Source organism: Peromyscus maniculatus, chromosome 12, assembly GCF_049852395.1.
Source record: "Peromyscus maniculatus bairdii isolate BWxNUB_F1_BW_parent chromosome 12, HU_Pman_BW_mat_3.1, whole genome shotgun sequence".
Lineage (NCBI taxonomy): Eukaryota > Metazoa > Chordata > Mammalia > Rodentia > Cricetidae > Peromyscus > Peromyscus maniculatus.
In genome coordinates, this window is record NC_134863.1 from 83,580,235 (window position 1) to 83,603,371 (window position 23,137).

The window sequence follows — 23,137 nt, forward strand, 5'->3', positions numbered from 1 at the left end:
TAAACATAACATAAAAATTAAAAATCTCAACGACATCTAACAATACAGACCGCAAGAGAGGATAACTGTCGTGCAAATTGTGTTTCTTGCCTAGATGCTAATTTTTTTCTCATCCTCGCTGTCTTTGGGAGACAGTGAGGGGTCCCCAGGATGGGCTGAGGGCTTCCAAACGTACTCAGCAAAGCCTGCCTGGGTACCAGCACAGCCAAGTTCCTGCACTCCCATGCTCCCGTCTCAAGCCCCTGTGATATATGGTGCCTTCCAGAGAACAGGATGCAGATGCGCGGGGGAGAGTAACCGGAGAGCCGTGCAAGAAGATATGTCTGTCTGCCCCTGGAGTTCAACACATAAATTAAAAACCACAAATTCAAATATGAAGGAAATATTGACATTTCTCTTCCCCTCCTAACTTTGGCTCTTTCCCGTCAAGGTTAAGTTTGAAAGAAGTGCAGGGTCCCCCTCCCCCCCAACTTAGAACGACTTTCTCTAGCTCCATCTTAGTCACCCACCTGGTGTCTAGCAACCAGCATATAGCATGCCTGTCTTATAGACGCTGTCAGGAGCAGTGAGAACACTTGTCTCCAACGCCCTGGCATTCACTGCGGTCCTGGGCTTTTCTGGGAGCAGAGGGACTTGGCAAGGGAAAAGAGAGCTGAGGAGGTGCGGGAGACACTGCAGAGGCCAGAGCCGGGCAGCCAGGTACCCGCGTCAATGGTCTCTCTTCTGCTTAGCTCTGTCCTACATCGCTAGATGTCCTGATGCCTCTGCCCCCGACTCACAGCTCCAGGGAGCAGGGAAAGAGGCCAGACTGCAGCTGGAAATCCCACAGGCTTAGAGCTACAGACCTGTCACCATCTTGGGTGTTTTCCTATGCTTTTGTCCATAGCAAGTGGACAGCTTCAAATAATACATCATCTCTAGCACATCTGTTCTAGGCTTTAAAAAAGTCCTGATTCATTCTTCTAGAAATTCCCATCTGAGCACAGAAAAAAAAAATGAAGTGTGTGTGTGTGTGTGTGTGTGTGTGTGTGTGTGAGAGAGAGAGAGAGAGAGAGAGAGAGAGAGAGAGAGAGAGAGAGAGAGAGTTCTTGAGGTACATTGTTTTGGTGAGGGACTGGGGAGAAGGTTCAGCAGTCAAGAGCACTGGCTGCTCTTCCCGAGGACTAGAGTTCTATTCCCAGCACCCACATGGCAGCTCACAACTGCCTGTAACTCCAGCCTCAGGAGATCTCTGGCCTCTGTGGATACCAGACGTGCACATGGCACACAGACATACACGCAGGCAGAGCACCCATACATATAATAATAAATACATGAAAATTTAAAAATAGTTCAAAAATTGTTGGGATGTCTTGCGCTCACTCAAGCCTTTGTAAACAAGGGTTGCATCTGTGAGTGTGAACCTTATAATGAAAGTACTCTAGAAAGTACAAGGTGACTATCCGCCACCCCAAACAACCAGTGGGAAGGACATCCTTCTCTTGGCTGCCTGCCTGGCCCTAATGATCTGTCGTCCGACCTCAGCGTGGTGAGAACACCACAATCGGTCTCCCGCCTTCTCCTGCCTGAATTCCACGTCCACATGCCATACTGGGGTACAGGCCACCTCAAGACTGAGCAGAACCCAATGCCCTCTCCCAGCGTAAACACTCTCTTCCAGCTCCCAGCCCTTCGACAGTCCAAGACTGGCCGCGCTTGCTCCCAGTTCTAACCTGCAGGAGGAGAGTCAGCTTTGGTGTAAACGAGGCTCCCCACTTCGAGCCTGGCAGACGGGGCCTCTTCTGCACAGAGCCCGAGAGAGCTCAGACATTAGGGCAATGGGTGGGATGGCAACACTTGATAGGCAGGGTCACATGACCAGGACCTGCTGGACCTGCGCCCATGAGGGCAAATGCTGCCATCAGTATTCAAATGTGGCATACAGCAGGGCTGGCAGGAACTGGAGAAGACAGGACAAGGAGTGTGGAGAGGCTCTACCCATATCCTCTGCACCGGTCATGACACACACGGAGGGATGGGACTTGTGGACCGTAACATGTCTTCATCAGGTAGCCCTGGCTTGTGTTGTGGATGCAAGGCATCCATGCAAGGAGCTCAATACCATGAATCACTTTTGTCTGCCTTTGGCTACCGGGGTCTGGCTACCTTCTCTGTTGCTAGTTGGGCCTTAGGTTACCCAGAACGAGGTGCTCTGTGAAATACGCCAGTCATTGACCTCCAGATAATGAACACCAAGGCTGGCCTACCTGGGCACAGTAGGCTAAGCCTTCCAGGTACCAGTCAGTACTGGCTCCTCATTTGGGGTCTCATCCTGCGATGACAGAAGGTTAACACAAAGCTCTGAGGTCAGGGATGTGCAGCCAGGCTGACAGTCAGAATGGGGGTGTCAGCCACTGAGGTTCTGGGGGAGCCCGGGGCAGGAGAGGCCAGCCTCTTCCTGGAGAAGACGAATGTCAAACCTTAAGTTGATTTTTTCTGAGACAGGAAGACTTCGCTTCGTTTTTGTTGCTGTGATAGGATCCCCTGACAAAAACGACTTAGCGGAGAAAGAGCTTATTTTGCCTTAGAATTCTAAGTTACGGCCCTCGTGAAGGTAGTCAAGCTTGCAGGAACCCCAGCCAGCCAGCCACAGCACATTCACCCCAGGAGCAGAGGGCCATGCCTTCTGCGTGGACACTGCTCTCTCTGCTCTTAGACCAGGGTGCCGCCCACCTTAGAGCCGGGTCTTCACCGACCAATTAGGGAAATGAGACAGTCCTCCATATCCATGCTCACCTGGTGCAGATAATCCTCATGGGGACTCTCGGGTTGTGTCAAAACAAAACCAACCACCGTGCGGGCTCTTTACTACGTGGCCCAGGTGGACTTGGAACTTGCCACCCTCCTGTCTCAGCTCCCTGAGTGCTGGGATTTGTATCACACCCGATGTCCAGGAGGACAGGATGAAGAGGGTGTTTCGGGTCAGGAAAGGGAAGGCTGTTAGAAAACGGGGAGGAAATCTGAGGGTGACGGCGGAGCTGGTGACAGTGGGGTGCAGGCTGGGGAGGCGAGCGGGGCCAGATGGGACTTTCTGGAAACTTGGCAGAGGCTTCGAATGATGGCTTCCAGAGCTGGCAAACCACACGTTGGGGAGGGCAGGGTGTGTGACCACAGGTGGGGCGCATGTGTGGGGTGCCTGCAGCAGATGCCCTCCGAGGGAGGAGCCCAGCAGTGTCTGCCTCCACCAGCCATACCGCTGTCCTCCACACCGAGGCCCATCGGAAACAGCAGCAAGGAATCGCTGGGGACCCTGACCCTTGAATCTGCTGCAGGCTCACTCCGGCATCTTTTTTGTTTGTTGTTTGTTTTTGAGACAGAGTCTTCCTGTAACCCAGGCTTGCCTCAAACTTAGTAGGTAGCTGAGGACAACCTTGGATGTGCTGGGATTACAGATGTGCGTTGTTGCATTCAGGCTGGGATTACAGATGTGCACTGCAGCACTCAGGCTGGGATTACAGATGTGCACTGCTGCACTTGGGCTGGGACTACAGATGTGCACTGCTGCACTCGGGCTGGGACTACAGATGTGCACCACTACACCTGGTTTATGTTGCACCGAGAATGGAACTCAAGGCTCTGTGCATGTTAGATGGACACTCCACCAGCTGAGCTACACCCTAGCCTGGGCCTTGGAATCTTTGAGACATAGCCTGCCCCTACCCCGCCCACTGTAGTTCACATTGTGAGTCCCCAAAGCATCGCCCTTGGGCTTCAGGGATGCACCACCGGGAAAGAAGAAAATGGTGTTTTCATTTCCGCCAGTCCAGCCCCTCCTTTCTGTCTGTTCCCATCTCAGAGCTGACCCTCACTCAGATGCCCCCAATCTTTGTGGTCTATTCCTGCCCAGAATTGTTGGAAGGACTCAAGAAGGACGTCATCTAACCCAGAGGGTAACAGAAATACTTTCAACCTCATTGGATGTCTGGTCACTGTTATGGCATAAAAATGCATGGCTGTGTCCCAGCAAAACTTTAGTTACAAAACAAGCAGTGGGCAGGTGTGGCAGACTGTCACCGATCCGGTGTGGGGCACTCCCACTTTACAGGTAAGGCAGAAACCCGGAGAGGTGGACAGATCGGATCAACACTGCTTGGTGAACAGAACCAGACCAGAACCCAGAAGGCCCACCTCTCAATCATAAGGGCTCTCTCTCACTCTGCTGGTGTGTGTGTGTGTGTGTGTGTGTGTGTGTGTGTGTGTGTGTGTGTGTTCAGGTACATGTACACACACATGAGTGTTCAGCTAGAGGCCAGAGGTTGATGTTAAGACGTCCATCAACTGGTGGTTGATCTAGTCACACAGGCTTCATTGTTCAAAGGTTATACTCAGACAAGTTCTGATTATAGCTCAGGGTTTAGCTGTCTATACATGCTCAGTCTGGAGCATAATTAACTGCATCTTAATGATGCTCAAAACTGATGGATGTAAAAAGAGGGTGTATTTCAACCACCCAACATCAAGATATCCTTACCAAAGAGAAATATGACTGTCTAGAGCTAATGATGTCTCTTAGGCTAAGGAACTGGCTCAGAGGTTAAGAACACTGGCTGCTCAATCAAGAGGATCAGCGTTCAAATCCTAGCACCCCTGTTGGACACCTGTAACACAATAAAATAAATGATATCCTTTTTTAAAAAAAGAGAAAAATGGTGTCTTTTTCAATAATTTTAGCTAGAAAATTAAAAGTATCCACCTGGAGCAAAAGCTAAAACCTTCATCTACATCTAGTAGAGTATGAACTGTCAAATCAATATGAACTTTCAACCAATTCACATTCCTCCAACAGGCGTTCCCAATCGCCATAGTTCTTTATTGCTTTGATTATTACTGTGTGTGCGTGTTCATGCCCATATTCCAGAGGCCAGAGGGTTATAATTGTGTGTCCTGTGCATAAGTGTACATGTTCATGCCTGTGTGCCAGAGGCCAGAGGGTTATAATTGTGTGTCCTGCGCACATGTGTACATGTTCATGCCTGTGTGCCAGAGGCCAGAGGGTTATAATTGTGTGTCCTGCACACATGTGTACATGTTCATGCCTGTGTGCCAGAGGCCAGAGGGTGACCCTGGATGTCTTCCCCAGTCACTCCCCATCTTATTTTTTTTGAGACAGGATCTCACAATGTACCTGGAGCTCGCTGATTTTGCGGGGACAGGGAATGCAGGGATCTGTCACACCCCACACTCAGGGCTGGTGTCATGGACATGTTCTGTACCACAGTGCTGGGTGTTTACATGGGTGCTAAGGACTGAACTCAGGTTCTTGTGCGGCAGGAACCTTGCTGGCTGAGCCGTCTCCCCAGCCCTTTTTATTTTCTTTCTCACATAGCTGCCCCCTCCAGGCAAAGCTGTGCCCTAGAAAAGTCTGTGGAACTTATTAGCCCATTAGACCTCTAAGTCCGGCAGGACTGTGAGATGTTTGTGTCTGCACGGAGGAAGAGAAAAATAAAAACAGACGAAGGACTTATTAATAAAAACAGACAAAGGACTTATTAATAAAACAGGTGAAGGACTTAATTAATAAAAACAGATGAAGGACTTAATTATTACTATTTTTAAAAGCATGCTCATTTAAATAAACTTTAAGTCCCAAAAGGCAACTACTAGCACTTGATATTCATGAGGTTGGCTCAATCATACACAAGAAAAAATTCCTTTCTGTTGTAATGTCATTAATCTTTTCCATAGGCTTCACCAAGCTAAATAGCAGAGCCTACCTCACTCCTGAAGTGGCCCCTCTCAGGGTTGATAAGGAATTCATCATCATGGACCTGCCACAGCTGTGAACATAAGGACCAAGAAGCTGACCTCTGGAGACCAGGGTATCCATGGGCAAGGCTCTGGTCTGCTCCAAGGACCCCAGGAACACTGAGTTCCCCCAAAGTCTCGGTTGACTAAGAGCCTCATCCCACTGTCGTTTTCAACTACAGGCACCGCGGTTCCTACATAAGTCACAAACGCCTCAGCCGGGCGGACCAGAGGCTCCGTGGTAAATAGATAACACACGAGTAGTCCAGAGCTGTGAAGCTTGGCTGTCCTTCTCGGGTGTGATAATTTCCTACACACCAACATCCTGTCAGCACGTCAGACTTAAAATATTGCACGTGGAGCAGTGAAAAATTGCCAACATCTCATCACCGTCTTTTGATTAATGAGTCATTCCGCGGAGATTGGTTGGTTTGTTTGATTCCGGTACCTGGAATGACTGATGGCTGTTCTGAAAAATACTTAGCTGCAGCGTTGCTCTGCGTGAGATAATTTTCATATGCCTTGTGCAGCCACATCCAGAATAATTGGACTTTATTGCCTGCCTTCCATGCATGAACCCAAGTTCCCTGGAGAAAGCCAAACAGCTTGAGATCTGCTGCCTTAGTCTTTCCACACTACGATCAGCTGCCACAGTCACAGGAAAGATCCTACCAGATGGCCAGGCCGCCTTGTAGTGACATTTCCCATTTCCCGTCCATTACTCACCAATGGAAAATAATGTGACGTGAATTCCCCATTTTGAATAATATGTGGTTCTGTCCTTGCGGTTCCTGCACTACAGATAAGTGAATTATCATGCAGTCATTTCTTGACTCTCTGGGGAGAAAACAGAGAGGCAGTGGGTCACTGTGTTTGGCTGGAAAGGGGAATCGTCACTGTTAAGGCATTCGCCATGACATTTACATTTAATTTCCTAGTTTCTTTCTTTTTTTTTTTTTTCTTATTACTTATTCTTCCATCGCTCAGGAAAAATAAATTTGGCTGCTTAAGACATTTGAGCTCTGGTTTGAAGAATAATTGTCTTTGGTCACTGAACTCATGATTTTGTCACCTGGAAGTTTCTTTTCCTCTTGTTCTGATGCAGAAATGAGGTGGTGAACATCAGTTTTGTTTTGTCTTTAAAGGTCCAATTTTCTCTTCCACGTGGACTCAACTGTCTAGTTCTTTTAGAAGTCTTTACTTTTTTACTTTAGAATTTTTTAAACATAATTTTAAAAATGTGTCTTTTGGGGGGTCTCCGTGCATAGGTGCAGTGCCTGTGCAGAACAGAAGAGGCCACCGGAGCCCCTGGAGCTGGGGTCACAGGCAGCTGTAAGCCACCTGCGGGTGTGGGGACCTGGGAGCCAAAGTCAGATCCCTTTATAACAGCAGTGTGTGGCCTTCACTGCTGAGCCATCTCTCCAGTCCTAAGAAGCCCTGCTGTTGAGAGTCGTGGTTCATACCCTTACATGTTTGACACTGTGTTTTTCTATGTCCCTCTTGACCAGCGTCTTGGAGGTGACTGGTTTGGGTTATCCAATTGCTTTACTTACTGTTAGAGGCAAGTGATCAATAATGACATTATCAAGATGAACACTTGAAACAGCCACCCAGCCAGCCCTTTACCAGGTGCAGGGTGGCGTGTCAGGGAATGACACACTTCCTCCATCGGTCACTGCCAGTGTGTGGGGCCAGTGCTGTTCTGAACACCAGGCTCCATGTAACAGAACAAGGAGTCCACGCTCTACCGCCTAGCAGGGTTTGAATCCTCCTATGACTCCAAGCTGTTAACTCTGCTCACTAGGGAAACCAGGAGCTAGGAAAACCTTTCTGGAAAGTTCTGTCCCGTCCCTTCTCTTCTCAGACAAAAGGCGGTTCTGGTGCTCCACCAGACATGGGTGTGCAGGTCCCTGCTTGTTCTGTTCTCACAGGAGGACAGCGCTAAGGAGCCAGCCTAGAGGAACGGGGGTCTCTCAAGGGCTCCATCCACACAGCAGCACCTGCCCTTGATCTGGAGACAAGCAATTCACCCTAGGCCCCATTCTTCATACCGATAAATTAACTTTTCAGTGAAAGAATGCACATGTTTCGAGGTAGCAGAACATTCTAGAAGTTGTGGAAAGTTATCAAAGTGGACCAGAAAGTTCCAGAAATTGCTTCTAGAGAGTTCTAGAAATGGATTCTTTTCTCCTCCATCTCTACCACAGACAGGATGAATTGTAACCTTGCATGGCCCTCTGTCCTTTACACAGGATGATAGACATCACCCCATGTGACCTGCCCCAGAGCGTACCCTGCTAGGAACTCAAGCCTTTTATACACTCATTTGGATTCACCCAGACGACTGTTGTGGCTACAAAGAAATGTTTCTTCCTCAGTAGAATCACAAATAATTTGAAGAGAAAGCCGCAGACAAGACATGTTAATCATGTTTGAAAGGAGGTATCTTTCTACAGAAAGTTTTCTGCATTTAAAATCCCCTTCCCTCACGGAAACTCTGTGACAGGGCTTCTGGACACACAGAAAGGTGTAGCTGGCCAAGTTTCTTCCCTCCAGTGACAAAGCCAAACCTTTACCTTGTGCCCTTTAGATGACAATGTTCCTCAGCCACCCGGGTCACATCTGAGACAAGAACCACTACAGAAAATTGTCAACACTGTTTTCCTTTAACTCAGATTTGTATTTCCTAGTTTAAAAAAATAGTATGGGGGGCTGGAGAGGTGACTTAATGGCTAAGCTCTGTTCTGCTCTGAGGAGGACCTGATTTGGTTTCCAGCAAATACATAGCAGTTCATAATCAATCATCCCTGAACTCCATCCAGCTCCAGGGGACCTGAGGCTGTCTTCAGGCCCAGAGGGTACCCACACATGGCACGCTTTCACACACACACACACACACGTGCGCTATAAAAAAGAAATTGTTTTTTTAAATTACGCTTACCTTTCTCATTAAATAGGAGATGCAGATGTTTTGAATCATTGTTTCCCTATTTCTTGTATTTGTTAGTCTGTTCCAGTCCACAGTAGCCAACGTATGAAATAAACGCCACAAAGGAAAGGATCAGGCGCAGAGCAACCACCACCGTGTGATTTTAAGATGATGCTAGTATCATAGCTGCATCTCTGACTACAGCCTCTGACACCTGAGCAGGTGATTTCTGGCTGGTGGGTTTTGTGTGGACAATTAATGAGGCTGTTTTTCCCAGGATTTGTGTGTGCGTCCCTCTGCATTTTGGTTAAAGATTAAATATCCACATCAGGCTTTTAGCTCAAAGGCAGGTTTTGAAGGGGTGTGGAATATTTGCATTAATTTTAACAAAGCAAACCCAGTCGAGCTTGGTTTATTTTTAACAAGGGCAGAAGCACCGTGGGAAGCTGGTTCCACAGTGGCGTTTTAGGCAGGCAATGCTCCACAAATGAAGAAGCTGCCTTGAGTCTCCCTAACTAAAGGGGCATGTTGGGGTGAGGGGCTCTGATGAACAATCCCCCTGCACAGCCATGGTAGCCATTGGTTGGCCCACCACAGCTCTGCCTTCGCTCTGTACATCCATCATGCAGCAGCGATTTCCTTAGACACACCTCTGTGCGCCTCCTTAGGGGCTCCTTGATGCTACTAAGCATCTACGGTGCACTGGACACAGGATATAGTGCAGGGTGGACCAGTAGATGTAAGCACAGAAGTGAGAAGAGTGGGGGAAGGTCACGTGACACTGGAAGAGCAATCTAAGCATCATGAGAGGAGTTAAGAGGCGGCGAAGGAAACATCCGATCTGACGGAGGTCGGAGGTCATCGAGGGCAAAACAGTCTTGGGCGTGAGTGGGTGGAGAGCAGGGGGAGGTGCTGACATTTCAGATGTACCTGGGGAGGGAGGGGCTGTCTGGCTGGGGGTGACAGCTCAATGGAAGAACGGCGCACGTAGATAAACTCACACAGGACGGCCCCCAAGACAGGCTGTCCAGGGCAAAACGAGTTCCAGGATAGAGTTTGTTAAAGAGAAGTTTGGGAGAATAATTTGCCTTCAATGAACAAGACTGAAAAATTGGCGGGTACTTTAAGGAAGTATGTATGCACATCCACACATGACTGTGTGTCTGTGAATACTTTACTTTGTGTCCTTAGTGGTGCTGGGCCTTTGAATTCAGGCCTCATACATGCTGGGTAAGTGTTCTACCCCGAAGCCATATGTCTAGTTCTGTAAATTACCTCTAAAGGCCTCTGTATATACACCTAGACCAATACTGTCCGTAGGATAGGACAGTAGAGGATTAGGATTAGAGCCCAAAGATTTTCTGTGATGTTTACTTCATATATATATATATATATATATATATATATATATATATATATATATATACACACACACACACTTATGTGTGTATGTAAATGTGCATAACTATATGTATGCGTTTTTCAGAGCTGAGGATTGACCCAAGGGCCTCTTACATGTTAAGCCCATGCTTTACCACTGGATTACACACTCTCAGGTCCTGCAATGTTTATTTTTACAATCAATTTAAAATTAAGGAGCATCTATTTTGTGTTATCTAAACAATTAAAAATCTAATGTACTTTTCATTTTAACACATGGTGCTAAAGCATATTATGTTCTGTCTGGGTGTGTTCGGGGCTGGCATTTCAAAGTGGGGGGTTTCTGAAGATGCAGAATGACTGGCCATAGGAGCTCGTGTCCAGTAGCTGAACATGGCTTCTCACGGTCTCACGCTAGTAAACACAGAAATAAGTATATTCAACAGTTCATGGGACAGTCATGGGGCACTTTAGTGAACTGGGAAAATGTGCTAGAACAATGTTCCCCCCACCATGGTTGCTGAACCCCAGTTACTCAGGAGGCTGAGACCCTGGGAGTCCAGGTGCTGGAGACTGGCCTGGGCAACGCGGTGAGACCACGCCCAACCTCAGCCTCAACCCCACCCCATCTCAAAAAGTAAAGCAATTTGTCTCAGAATCCATCGCCTCTGAAGAGGGTCTGCTCTGCTATAAACGTCACTGGAGTGTGACATGCTACAAAAAACAGCCGGCTGGCAGTCAAAATATTTATCTTCTCCCCCAAAGCCCTCACATGACCTTGGCATTACTCAGTCTCCTGAGTGAAGCCGCAGGAAATACTGTTACTTACTACAGAGAGAGCAAACTGACATGTGAGGAGAGAACGCTAGATACTTCTTACCAGGGCCTGGTAGCACAGGCTAAGAACACCAGCTGTTAGGGAGCCTGAGGCAGGAGGATGGCAAATTCAAGGCTACAGAATGAATTCAAGGCTAGTCAGGACTATTGTGTAAAACTCAAAATAAGAGGTAAAACTGGAGCTGGAAACATATAGCTCACTGATAAAGCACTTACCCAGCACGCGTGTAGCTATAGGTTTAGTGTCCAGTTTTACACACACACACACACACACACACACACACACACACAAACACACACACATATACATTCTCACACACTCATACACACTCACACTTGCACACACACACACACATACACACACGCACATGCACACTCACACACGCAGTCTTAGAAAAGGAAACCTGCAGAAACAATGGAAAGAAAGGCAGGGTTTCTTTAGAAAATATGATGAGAAAGGAAAATTTCCACTAAAGAAAATATTTAGCTTATGATCAGCGATACATTTATCTAGATATAAAAAATGTTTCCCCCTCTTTAAATATCCACAGCTGGCGCTCCAGCCATATAAAGTTACTATGTTACCAAATGGCTGGCAAGATCTGTATGGAAGATTGACATCTGCCTGCTGGACTCACCACACCCCGATCGTGGTTTGTTTTACAAGCACCAAGAGTCTTGACACTTAACATCTACAGAGCCGCCTCTGTGATCCGGAGGGGTGTAAACTCAGCATGCTCTGTGATTCCAGAGGGCAGCCGGCAGTCTACCGTGCAGCCAGAGGCAAGGCAGCAGGCTCAGCTCAGGAGGGTAGGTGCATCCGGGTGGTTAGGAGCCAGCTGCACAGACCACAGAACAGCGGTGGCGTGGGGGGAGCTCAGGCCATACGCGGGGAAGGCGCTGTCTGAGCTGTACTCTTTGGTGGCTGTCCTGTTCTTCCGCTACTGCTGTGATAAAACTCTGACCAAAAACAACTCAGGGGAATAAAGGGCTTATTTGGCTGACACTTCCGGGTCACCCTCCATCACTGGGGGAAGCCAGGGCAGGAACTCAAGCAAGAACTTGGAGCTGAGGCCATGGAGGATGCTGGTTGCTGGATCCCCCTCAGGCTCAGGCTGAGCTAGCTTTCTTACACAGCCCAGGACCACCTGCCCAGGGAGTGGTGCCGCCCACGGTGGACTGGGCCCTCCTTCATCAATTAACAATCCCCAGAGATATACCCGCAGGCCAATCTGGTCTTGGCAATCTCTCAACCGAGACTCCCTTCTCAGGGGACTCTCGGCTGTGTCAGTAACTGTTAAAGCTAACCACAGCAGGTAGGGACCAAGTGGGTGAGACTTTCCGGGTGGTTCTCTCTGTAATCTTCTCGCCCATCCCTGAGGCCCTCTGGAGGCCAGATACTCTCATGCTTGGGGATGCTCCAGCCACTGTGACTGTAGCCACGGAAGAGACAGTTTGTGTGTCCAGAGTGGGTGGCAGAGTCTGAAAGGCGGCAGTGGCACGTGGGGCTCAGTGAAGAACACTTGCCTACTGTGGGTGAGCCTCTCCATTTCCAGCCCAGAAAAACACAAAAATAAACAGGGTGGTTATGGGGACTGTGTTCCAACACAGGAAACACTGTCAACGGCAAGCAGCCCTCAGGACCAGTGTTACTTCAGTAACTGTGCCACGGATTGCTAAATGGTCCTTTAATAAAACAAACAAAAACAAAAACAAAATAAAACAAAAAACCCAGGGCCAGATATTGGGTAGATGCCAAAAGATCAGAGAGACAAAGGAACAAGCCATGGCCACCACCTCTTACCTCACCAACTCCTCAGCCTGAGAAGCCTCTAGTTCCTGTCTCCTCACACCTTATATACCTTTCTCTGCCCAGACATTTCACTTCCTTCCTCGTGCTGGGATTATTGGCATGTGTATTTCCCAAATACTGGGATTAACGGTGTGAGATCTCAAGTGCTGGGATTATAGGCATGACCCCCAAATACTAGGATTAAAGGCTTGTGCTACCACTGCCTGCCTCTGTTTCTCTCCTAGGCTGAGTCAATCTCATGTAGTCCAGGGTGGCTTTGAACTCAGAGATCCAGATAGATCTCCGCCTCCCGAGTGCTAGGATTAAAGGTGTGTGCCACCACTACCTGGCCTCTATGTTTAATCTAGTGGCTTGTTCTGTCCTCTGATCTTAGGCAAATTTTATTAGGGTACATAATATTTCCTCTTTTTTGTCTAAAATAATAAAAGAAGGTTATAATTAATATAAGAAAAACTATATACAATAAGTAAAATAAGTATATACAATATATACAGTCAGGAATTGCATTAACAATGTCCATTCCATTAATATTTCACAGATTATGAGAAAATACTCCATTATTTATTGTGGTAAGTCTAAAATGTTGTACCTAATTCACGCTCTATCCTAACTTGTATTACTAACTGAAAACTATCTTTTGATGTCTTTCAAACTTATACACTTTACACTTCTGTAGTGAGTTTCTTTTCTGAATTTGTTAACAAGGAAAACTATAAGTATCTAGTCTTCAACTCCCCCAGAGATCCGAGAAGGAAACAATATTAACTGAGTAAGCAGGAAGTGCAAACAAGCGACTTCTAAGAAATGTGAGAAATGACAGAAACAGCTGGCTGCCTGGACAGCCACCCAAGGTTCCTCTGCAATGTTGGGGCATCCATCCTGGGCCTACAGGCCTAGCATATCTGACAGACTCATCTGTGAAGCAGGATTTTCTAAAGAGCTTTCCTACCTTGTCTTGGCAAGGTTCAGCAGTCCTTTCTTTTGTGTCCTGCTTGTCCATTTTGGACAGTGTGCTGTCAGCAGTCGAGGTAAGGGCGTTTTCTTGCCCAGTGGCTAACTTTTGCCACAAAGAAAGTAAACTCCATATGGAGTTTCTTCAATGCTCATCATCTTCTCTGAAGTAGATTGGTGCTGCCAGGAGCAGACATGTCTCATTGTCATAAAAAAAGAACCTATGTTATTAAAACATCTTAAATGCCATATTCTGTAGATCTCTGAGGTGTTTGAAGGTGACCTGTTTATCTAAAATATATCTGTTTGACCTTGAAAACATACCTAACCTAAGTACAAGTTTGATTTTAATAGGTGACTAACTACTAACCTGCATTTCTTATGTCCTAATTAGTTGGTGAGAATAACTTTCAAGGACTAGAAATTTGCATTACATTGTTCAATGAGCTGTATAGATACAATACGTTGAACAAGAGTAGAAATATATGTACAGTATATTCTAACAAAATTAATCTCAAATTTGTATCAATGTATACAATTTGTATACAATATACAAAAATCCATTCAATGTAAAATATTTAAAAGTAGTAGTTGCTTTTTAAAAGTAGATTCAATAATCTACCTTTTTATCGTATCATATCCATATTCTCCCTTTTTTCTTTTCAGAGTAGATTCAATAATCTACCCTTTTATCCTATCATTTCTCTATCTCAGTAACAGAGAAAAGCATCTGCAGCTTCATTTACTGGAGCGCAGTGTGAATTCACGAAACACTTCTGCTTCTGAGCGGCAGCTGCGTCTCCGTTGGTGGAGTGCTCGCTTGCCGAGCACCCGTGAAACTCTGAGTTCAATCCCCAGTGCCACATAAACAGGGCGTGGTGGCATGAGTCTGTAACCTTAGCACTCAGTGGGTGGAGGCAGGAGGGTCAGAAGTTCAAGGTCACCCTCAGCTACAGAGTGAGTCCGAAGCCAGCCTGGACTGCAGGAGACCGTCTCAAAACACAAAACCGAAAAACAAAACTTCCATTTGACAAATGACAATGAATAACTTTGGAGGCACTGTCCTGCTTTCTAGGAATCCTCGGAGGGCGGGGCAGCATCTGGGCACACCAGGCAGCTTGCAGGAAGACAGGGAGGGTGACAGACGCCAGCTCCCCTGTGGGAGCTGGAACAAGGCTGTGAACGGCACAGCTCTGGCAGAAAGCATCCGGCTTTCTCCCGCTGCCAGCAACATCATCAGTGTGGCAGAGGCGGGCAAACCCACGGGTCCCTTCTGTCTCACAGTCCTTGTGCTCAGACAGAATGCCCTGGGGAGAAGCTAGCTGGCCAAACCACACTGCTATGCCGCTGTTGTGGCACACAGCCCTCCGCACAGTGCCGGTCCGTCCTGATCCATCCCTCGTCCTACCGCAGCGCACAGTCCCTGAGTCTGACGCCACAGCCAGTTTCGTGTCCTTCATGAGGACATCTCACTCACACACCTGGGAAAGGCACTGGTCTCAGGCTGAATAGGGGTCCTGTCTCAGCTCCTTGTGTTCAACGTCATGATAACTTTCTGATGAGCTAATTCAGCCACCCCAGCCAGAGAAGTCACCTTCCTTCCTACGGTGGCATCATTTCTTCATCGCAAGCCAAGGAAGACAACAGGGAGCCATAGGTCTTACTGTGTAAGCAAGCTGCAGAAGTGTGATTTATGTAGGATAAAAGGATGGATGGAAATGGTAGACTCTGACCAAAAATGGCGCCATGATTAATTGCATTATATTGTGCTGATTCAATGGGAAATCACTTATCTTTCTGAAGATTGACTTTAGGGCTGAGGACCCCACACAGTTGGCAGAGCGCTGGCCCAGCATGCAGGAAGCCCTAGGTCCGATCACCAGCACCAGCCGGGTGTAGTGGCAAAGACCTGTAATCCCAGCACTTGGGAAGTGGGGGCAGAAGGATTAGAGGGTTACAATCACCTTCAGCTGCGTAGGGAGTTGGAGGTCAGCCTGGGGTACATAAGACTCCGTCTCAAAAATAAGTAGATACATTACTTCATGTAGGCTACATGCTATTGGGGAAAAAAACCCATGAAATACAAAATTGAGAGGAAAAGTACTATATAAAATTATATATGAATTATGACTGCTCATATAAAGATATGTTTAAAAACTGAAAAGGATAATATTTATGCTCATACATACATACATATATATAGATATAGATATAGATATCAGGCTGTATAATAAGCAAACAAGGGCCTTGAGAGCATAAGGAAATCTAGAAGTCTCCAAGAATGGAAATGCAATTGATTTTAGGGGCAGTGGGACCATTCAACAACTGTTATTACGTTGAACATATGGAATCATGGGAAAATTATGGTCTGGAAGGACATAAAGTTTGTCTCTCTTGGCAGGCCCGTCTCAAAGCTCCACTGACTGGGTTTGCTACAGTGAAGAGCTAGGTGAGGGGCAGCACACTGAGGCCACCTAACCTGCTACACTCAAGCCTGACGTCCCCATCTTGGGGACAATCCTAGGGATTTTCATTTGTTTCTTTAACCCCACAGATTCTCCGCTGTGCTGTGAGCATTCTGAAAGTGTGCAAGAGATAAACAGACCTTGTTGTGGTTTGAGTTTGAAATGTCTGCCACACACTCATTGGTTGGATGCTCGGCCCCTAGCTTGTGGCGCTGAAGGCCGGGGAGCCTTCAGAGTGTGAGGATTAGCTGGTGAGACGTCACTCACCAGAGGTAGAACTTGGAAGATTCTGTGGGTCCCTGGTTTGGGCCTCCATTCTACGTTCCCTGGTCAGTCTCACTGTTTCATGCTCCTGCCTTCTTCCCAGCATGCCTTTCCATTATGATAGCTAAAACCCTTTGGAAACCAGGAGCCAAAGTCAGCCTTTCTACCTCCAGATGTTTCTGTCAGGGGCCTGGTCATAGTGACACCAAGCTGACTATTAGAGACCCACAGAGCAATGTGCTTGGGGGAAGCCACCCTTGCAGGAGCAGCTTTTTTCTTTTTTCTTTTTCTTTTTCTTTACCTCAAACAAGGAGATAACACTGTTTAACTAATACCAAATCCACAGGCCCCCAAACTCCAGGATGCCAGGCTTTCTATAAGACAGACCGAAAGGCAGTCCAACAACAAAGGTAGACTAAAAACAGGTAGAAAAAGGTACCTCAACAAAGACACGCATCCTGAGAGTGTTAGACACACAGATACCTTTGTGTGGCCAAATGTTTCTTTTTAAAAAGCTATAAAAATCCAATCTCCCCCGCCCCCCCCTTTTTTATGAAACTAGTAAATTTTGGTGAGAATTAATAGCTGCTATGATATTAAGTTGATCTTGCGGATGGATTCTTAAGAGGAACGGCCGGAGAAGGTGGGTGCTCACGGAATACTAACAGCAAGTGTGTGATGGTTCACGGCTTGCTTTCAGCATCAACCAGGATGGAAGTGTGTCTGTGCACACTTGGCACACAAGCGGCAAAGGGTAGAAAGAGGAAGAACAAACAGGGCAGGGCACACACAATTGTCACGTCCAGGCAGCGTCCACCGTGGTTCGTGGTTCGTTCTTTGATTTTTGCCGTGTGCTTGAATGCTGCCATGGCGGGTCCAAGTTGAGGTGACAGCATTGTGTGTGTGTGTTCCGTTGTATGTATGTGTGAGGACACATGTGTGTGTGTGTAGGGCACAGGACAACTTTAGGTATCATTCCTCAGGCACTGTACACTTTTTTTTTGTTGTTTTTTTGAGACAGGATTTCTCTGTATAGTTTTGTGCCTTTTCTGGAACTCACTTTGTAGCCCAGACTGGCCTTGAACTCACAGAGATCCGCCTGCCTCTGACTCCCAAGTACTGGGATTAAAGGCGTGCGCCACCACCACCCGACCACTTTTTTTTTTTTTGAGACAGGGTCTTTCACTGATCTGGAATTCACCAAGTAGGTGGGCCGGCCACCCAGGGAGCCCCACAGTCCATGTGTCTCTGCCTCTCTCTATGGGATTTTATTGTGCGCCGACATAACTCTCTTTTCAAACATGTCTGGGGATGGGACTCGGGTCCTCGTGCTCCCAAAGCAAGCACTTTACCAACTGAGTCTCCTCTCCAGCCCTGGGCACATCGCTCTCTGGAGCCCCAGGTGTCTCGCAAATGGTGGAAGTGTCTGGTCGGCTTTTATGGGTTCTAAGCAAGAGTCATGAAACTCTCCAAGAAAAGGAGGCAAGTCTGCTCCACTGTGTTAAAGAACCTGGACAAAGTGACTTATAGGGGGCAGAGCTGGCTCAGTTCACCCGCCGGTTCAAGGGAACTGTCCATCACGGTGAAGTCACAGCACCAGGAGCTTGAGAAGGAGGTCGCATTGTGTCCACTGTCAGGAAGTGACGAAAGCTGGTGCTCACCTGCTTTCTCCTTTCTGTGCGGAACCCAAACATAGGAAACGGAGCTGCCCACTCTTCCACCTCAATCCACCGAATCAAGAAAGTCCTTCACAGGTGTGCCCACGGGCTAACCTAGTGTCCATCCCATAGGTGTGCCCACAGGCTAACCTAGTGTCCATCCCATAGGTGTGCCCACGGGCTAACCTAGTGTCCATCCCATAGGTGTGCCCACGGGCTAACCTAGTGTCCATCCCATAGGTGTGCCCACAGGCTAACCTAGTATCCATCCCATAGGTGTGCCCACAGGCTAACCTAGTGTCCATCCCATAGGTGTGCCCACGGGCTAACCTAGTATCCATCCCATAGGTGTGCTCACAGGCTAACCTAGTGTCCATCCCATAGGTGTGCCCACGGGCTAACCTAGTGTCCATCCCATAGGTGTGCCCATGGGCTAACCTAGTGTCCATCCCATAGGTGTGCCCACAGGCTAACCTAGTGTCCATCCCATAGGTGTGCCCACAGGCTAACCTAGTGTCCATGCCATAGGTGTGCCCACAGGCTAACCTAGTGTCCATGCCATAGGTGTGCCCACAGGCTAACCTAGTGTCCATCCCATAGGTGTGCCCACGGGCTAACCTAGTGTCCATCCCATAGGTGTGCCCATGGGCTAACCTAGTTTAGTCCATCCCATAGGTGTGCCCACGGGCTAACCTAGTGTCCATCCCATAGGTGTGCCCATGGGCTAACCTAGTTTAGTCCATCCCATAGGTGTGCCCACAGGCTAACCTAGTGTCCATCCCATAGGTGTGCCCACGGGCTAACCTAGTGTCCATCCCATAGGTGTGCCCAGAGGTCTTCTTTCATTAAGTTATGAACATCTACCACTGTCACATATGCATATACATATTAAAGGTGATTTTTATATGGTTACAATAAAAATCCCAAGTACCTGAAAAGGGGTGTGTGTGTCAGAGTATAAGAACCAAGAAACAGAAGGACGGAAATGACCCCATCCAAGCTCTAACCCTAAAGGAAACCACTTCAGTTGCAAGCAAAACATTTAACTTCCCAGCAGCCAAACAAAACAAGACCGGTGTTCTCCCTGGGGTTCACTGTCCAATAGGAAGGGCGTCCTGGCTCGCCTGGACAGGCACCCTTGGTACTCAGTCTCACCTTGAAAGCATTTCTACTCTGGCCCAGCTTCTCTGAGGGGAGTGGTCACCACCGCAGAACTGGGGGACTGTCGGGGAAGACACCGGCCAGTCATGAGGGAGAGCTCTGCCTGGTGTCTTCATTTTTGGGGTCTGTTTTAATGGTGTGAAGTTCTCTCTCTGACTCTTCACTTAACTACAACCTCTTTTCTTCCAGGACACGGATCTCTTCTGTGATCCACTCTCTACAGTGTGTGATGCACACACATGCGTGTGTAGCCAGGAGTTTGTCACCAGCTCCTAAGACCCGACAAGGAGCTTTATAGCCCACTCTCCCTGGCTGCTGGTTCTGACTCCCCTGGCCTTAGCAGAACAAACCACAACCAGACTGCACACTTTGCTCATGCAGCATGTTTTAAATACTTTTTTTGGGGGTGGGAACAGGGAGAGATGGAACTCATTTTGTAGGTGGGTTTCCAGCTAGAAATCTTTTGCCTTAACCTCCTCAGTAGCTGCGGTTACAGTCACAAGCTACAGCACCCTGATCATGTCTGAAGTAAATTGTTTCTGACCTCTGATTAGGATGCTCTCCTGTGATGCACATCCAGGGTCACCATTACACCTCAGCCTGCTTGCAGAGAATCCCTAGTGTGCTTGACTCCTGGGGCTAGTCTGAACCTCACCCCATTCTCCAAGACCCTCTGGCTGGGCACTCACCCCTCCTGGGTGGCTTCAAACCTCCTCATGGCTGCTCATGTACAGTGCTCAGGGCCCAGCGGTGTCTGTCGTCTCCTCGGTCTCCTCCTCAGAGCCTCTTGTGACTCCCTTCTAGGAGTCCCAATGAGCCCCTAAGCAGATTTCTGGGGCCAGGATGGCCCACAGGTGGCCACGCAGAGCTGGTGTGCTGAAAGGGATGAATAATTGATACATGGAGTGGAATTACAGCTGTGGATTCTGGTCCCTCCCACAGCTGTACCTGCCCTGGGGAATACTGTTCTCAGAGGGGACACAGTGCCAGCTTGCACAAAAGATATTGCCTTATTGCTACACACACACTTGCATGCTTAATATCAGGTTCAAATGCGTTCACACAGACGAGATTAATTAACCTGACTGGAAGAGTCTCTGTGTGTTGTTGGAGGCGGGGGAGGGAGGACTTCTCCTCTTGCAGCAGGGCTGAGAAAGCCCCAGGAGCTTCCAGAAGCAACTCTTCCCCCATCTCTAACAAGGCAGGCAAAGGGACCCAGCTACTGAGACAGAAGCTGCGCAACATCTGGAGGTTGAGGACACCCTGATGTCCAAGCGGTGATGCTCAGAAAACACTCAGTGAACAAATGTCTCACTGAGCTCCATTGGGGGGCTGGGTGGGAGGGTGGAAACACAAACAGACAGACAGACAGACAAAATCCCCGAAGGAGTTATACAGTGTATGTGTGCCACAGGAACAAGGATGGAGCAGGTACAGCGGATGCCTGAGGAGTCCAGGATGTTCAGGGGGCCTTCTCTGCCTCTCTGGTCTTGGGCTGTCCTATAACCTGATCAATATGTTGTTATTTGGCAATGACAGTGGAAACTAAGACAGGTAGGTGGTTGGGAGCTTTAAGTGATTGTCACACCAGTTCAATGACAGAATTCTTACTGGGGCACTTCCTGAAGAAGCAAACTGAGGCAGTCGTTCCCGAGGCTGCCCAGCTATGGTCCAAGCTGGACTTCAGCCTAGGATCTGGCTCCAATACCATACATGGAAATCCTGCCACACACACACACACACACACACACACACACACACACACACACACACTTCTCTTTCCAATGTGTGATGAGGTGAAAGTGAGCTGATACGGTATAAAGCACCCCCTGCAAAGCAGAGGGTCACCCAATCCTGTAACCTTATTCCACGTTTTTGTCTAAGTTTGGGTCAAATCCTAAAATCAGAAACAGTGTGTGATGGCGGGGACTATTCCCTGTTTACTAGGCAAGAAAACCGAGTCACCCAAGAGTCCCCACACCTACAGCCAGGGGCCTGTGTCAGCTGCTCAGCTGCGATGTTAGCAGCTAGGCTTTCATTTGGGGACCCAGGGAGTGATACTGAGAACTCTGGAGTCCTGTAAGTTCTTGGCTCCTCCAAGCCCAGGTCTCCATTTCCCAGCGTGCTGGCAGGGAATACCATCCAGGAACGGGGGTGGGGGGTGCGGCAGGGGGGGTGGGGGTGGGGAGAGATAGAAACTGCTCCTCCATCCAGTCCTCACCCTGCTCTGGGTGGACATTTCTGGGGACAGTCTCTGCATCAGAGATCTCGCTATTTTCCTCTGAGGTTCCCCCCTGTTACGCACACCCCTGATAATCTTTGGAGGAAGAGTGCTCTTGGACTGAACGGTGAATTTGAGGCTAGGGAGAATTCAGACTCCCCGCTCTGGCCACAGGCAGCCGCCCCTCCCCTGAACAAAGCATATTCTCTCTCCCATGCCACGGAGCCAAAACGAGATGTCTCCGTGTCTTACTCCAACTCGCTGTGGACTTCGGAATGAACTCTGACTCCATCCTGCTGCAGGACTGCAAATCAGCTTTGGATGGGACGGACAGTTGGGAGAGACGGGAAGAGATCTGGCTGAAATACGACGACAGAAGCCCCAACCACAAGGACGTCGGCCGAGCAGCAGCCATGCGATAACCATTAGGACAATAAATTTACTAATTGCTGAAAGGAACTTAATCACAAAACCACGACGCCCGGCCAATTCGGGGGGGTGCCAGTTGCTCTCGCTTGTTTGTGGGATTGTAAATAGCAGGTCGGCACCGTGGTGTTTGTGGGTAGACGCAGAAAGACTTTCAGGGCTCTTGTACCAGGGCAGGGGGCTTGGGATGGGGGTGGGGGTGGAGGCATTACAGACAGAAACCCACAGAGAGAGAAAGAGGGAGCCCGGGAAAGGAGAGGGGGGAGGGCTGGAGGTAGTGAGGAAGTGGGGGGGGGGGCTCGGCACTCTTGCCAATTCTCCCGCTCCCTTGCACTTTCTCCATTTACGTCGGAGGCTTGGCTTCATCCTGGAGACTCAACAATTGGGTTCTAACAGAGGCCCAAGGGCAGTGTGTTTCTAAAGAGTCTTGGGGTCTCCGGTGTGAGCGGGGAGCAGTAAGGTCCTGAGTTGAAGCAGGGACTGGTGTTTGGTTTGGTCTGTCCCTTTCAGGTTCTGCCCCCCCCCAAGTCTTTTGGGGGACAGCTAGTTACAGGTCATCCTTCACACAGACCAGGCCTTGCATCCAGACACCAGGAGTCCATTCTTGCAGCGTTTTTTGAAAGCGAGGACTCCCCGTATGCCTTCAGAAGATCAAAAGCAATCATCAAAGGAGCTCTTACAGCATCCCAGGGTCTGTAAAAGACACTTTGTCTGGCTGGGGGGGGGGGCTCCCTGTGCTGCCTCTTCTCCTCAGTTGCCTGAGTTATGAGGATCTGGACAGTTGACGCATTTCTTCCTTCTTGAAGTATTTGGTGGGGTGGGGTGGGGTAGGGGTGGGGTGGGGAGGGAGTGTCAAATGATTTGTTTTGAAATACGCCCCTTTCTACAGCCCCTCTCTATGACTTCTTAAATATCTATAGGAAGTTGCACCATTAAAGCCAGGGACCCTGTGGTGCTTTCCAACTGTAGAAAGCTGATGACACCCCTTTTCTCCTCACTACCACCCCAGCACCCCACCCTACACTCATAGTTAAAATATTCATGACTTGGAATCTGGGGTTTAAAGGTCAAGATTGCTTGTCCTGAAATACTCCAGGAAGCCCCCTGAGGCTGGCAGAGAAGGGATGTGAGGAGCACTTTGCCTGTTTTGGAGCACGGACCTCATCAAGGAAGGAATATCTTCCCAAGTGGTCTTCAGGCCCTCAATAACTCTGAGGAGAGTCTGTGGGCTGATCCATGTCCTGAGGA

At 48.4% G+C, this 23,137-nt stretch overlaps 1 protein-coding gene across 6 annotated transcripts in view; it reads right to left on the reverse strand.

The window, feature by feature from the left end:
* The window catches only part of Cldn14 (claudin 14), a 111,094-nt gene that overhangs the window by 41,513 nt on the left and 46,444 nt on the right, over nucleotides 1-23,137 (reverse strand). Inside the window, exons 1-2 of one of the 6 annotated variants that reach the window (XM_076549251.1) lie at nucleotides 8,726-8,966; nucleotides 6,511-6,621 (exon numbers count right to left, since the gene is read on the reverse strand). The exons of 3 other annotated variants lie outside the window; for them this stretch is intronic. The gene's annotated coding sequence lies outside the window, so the exon portion shown is untranslated. Of the gene's footprint in view, nucleotides 1-6,510; nucleotides 6,622-8,725; nucleotides 8,967-23,137 lie in introns of those variants that run through there. 2 more of the 6 variants (XM_076549249.1, XM_015999837.3) reach the window with 2 other exon arrangements.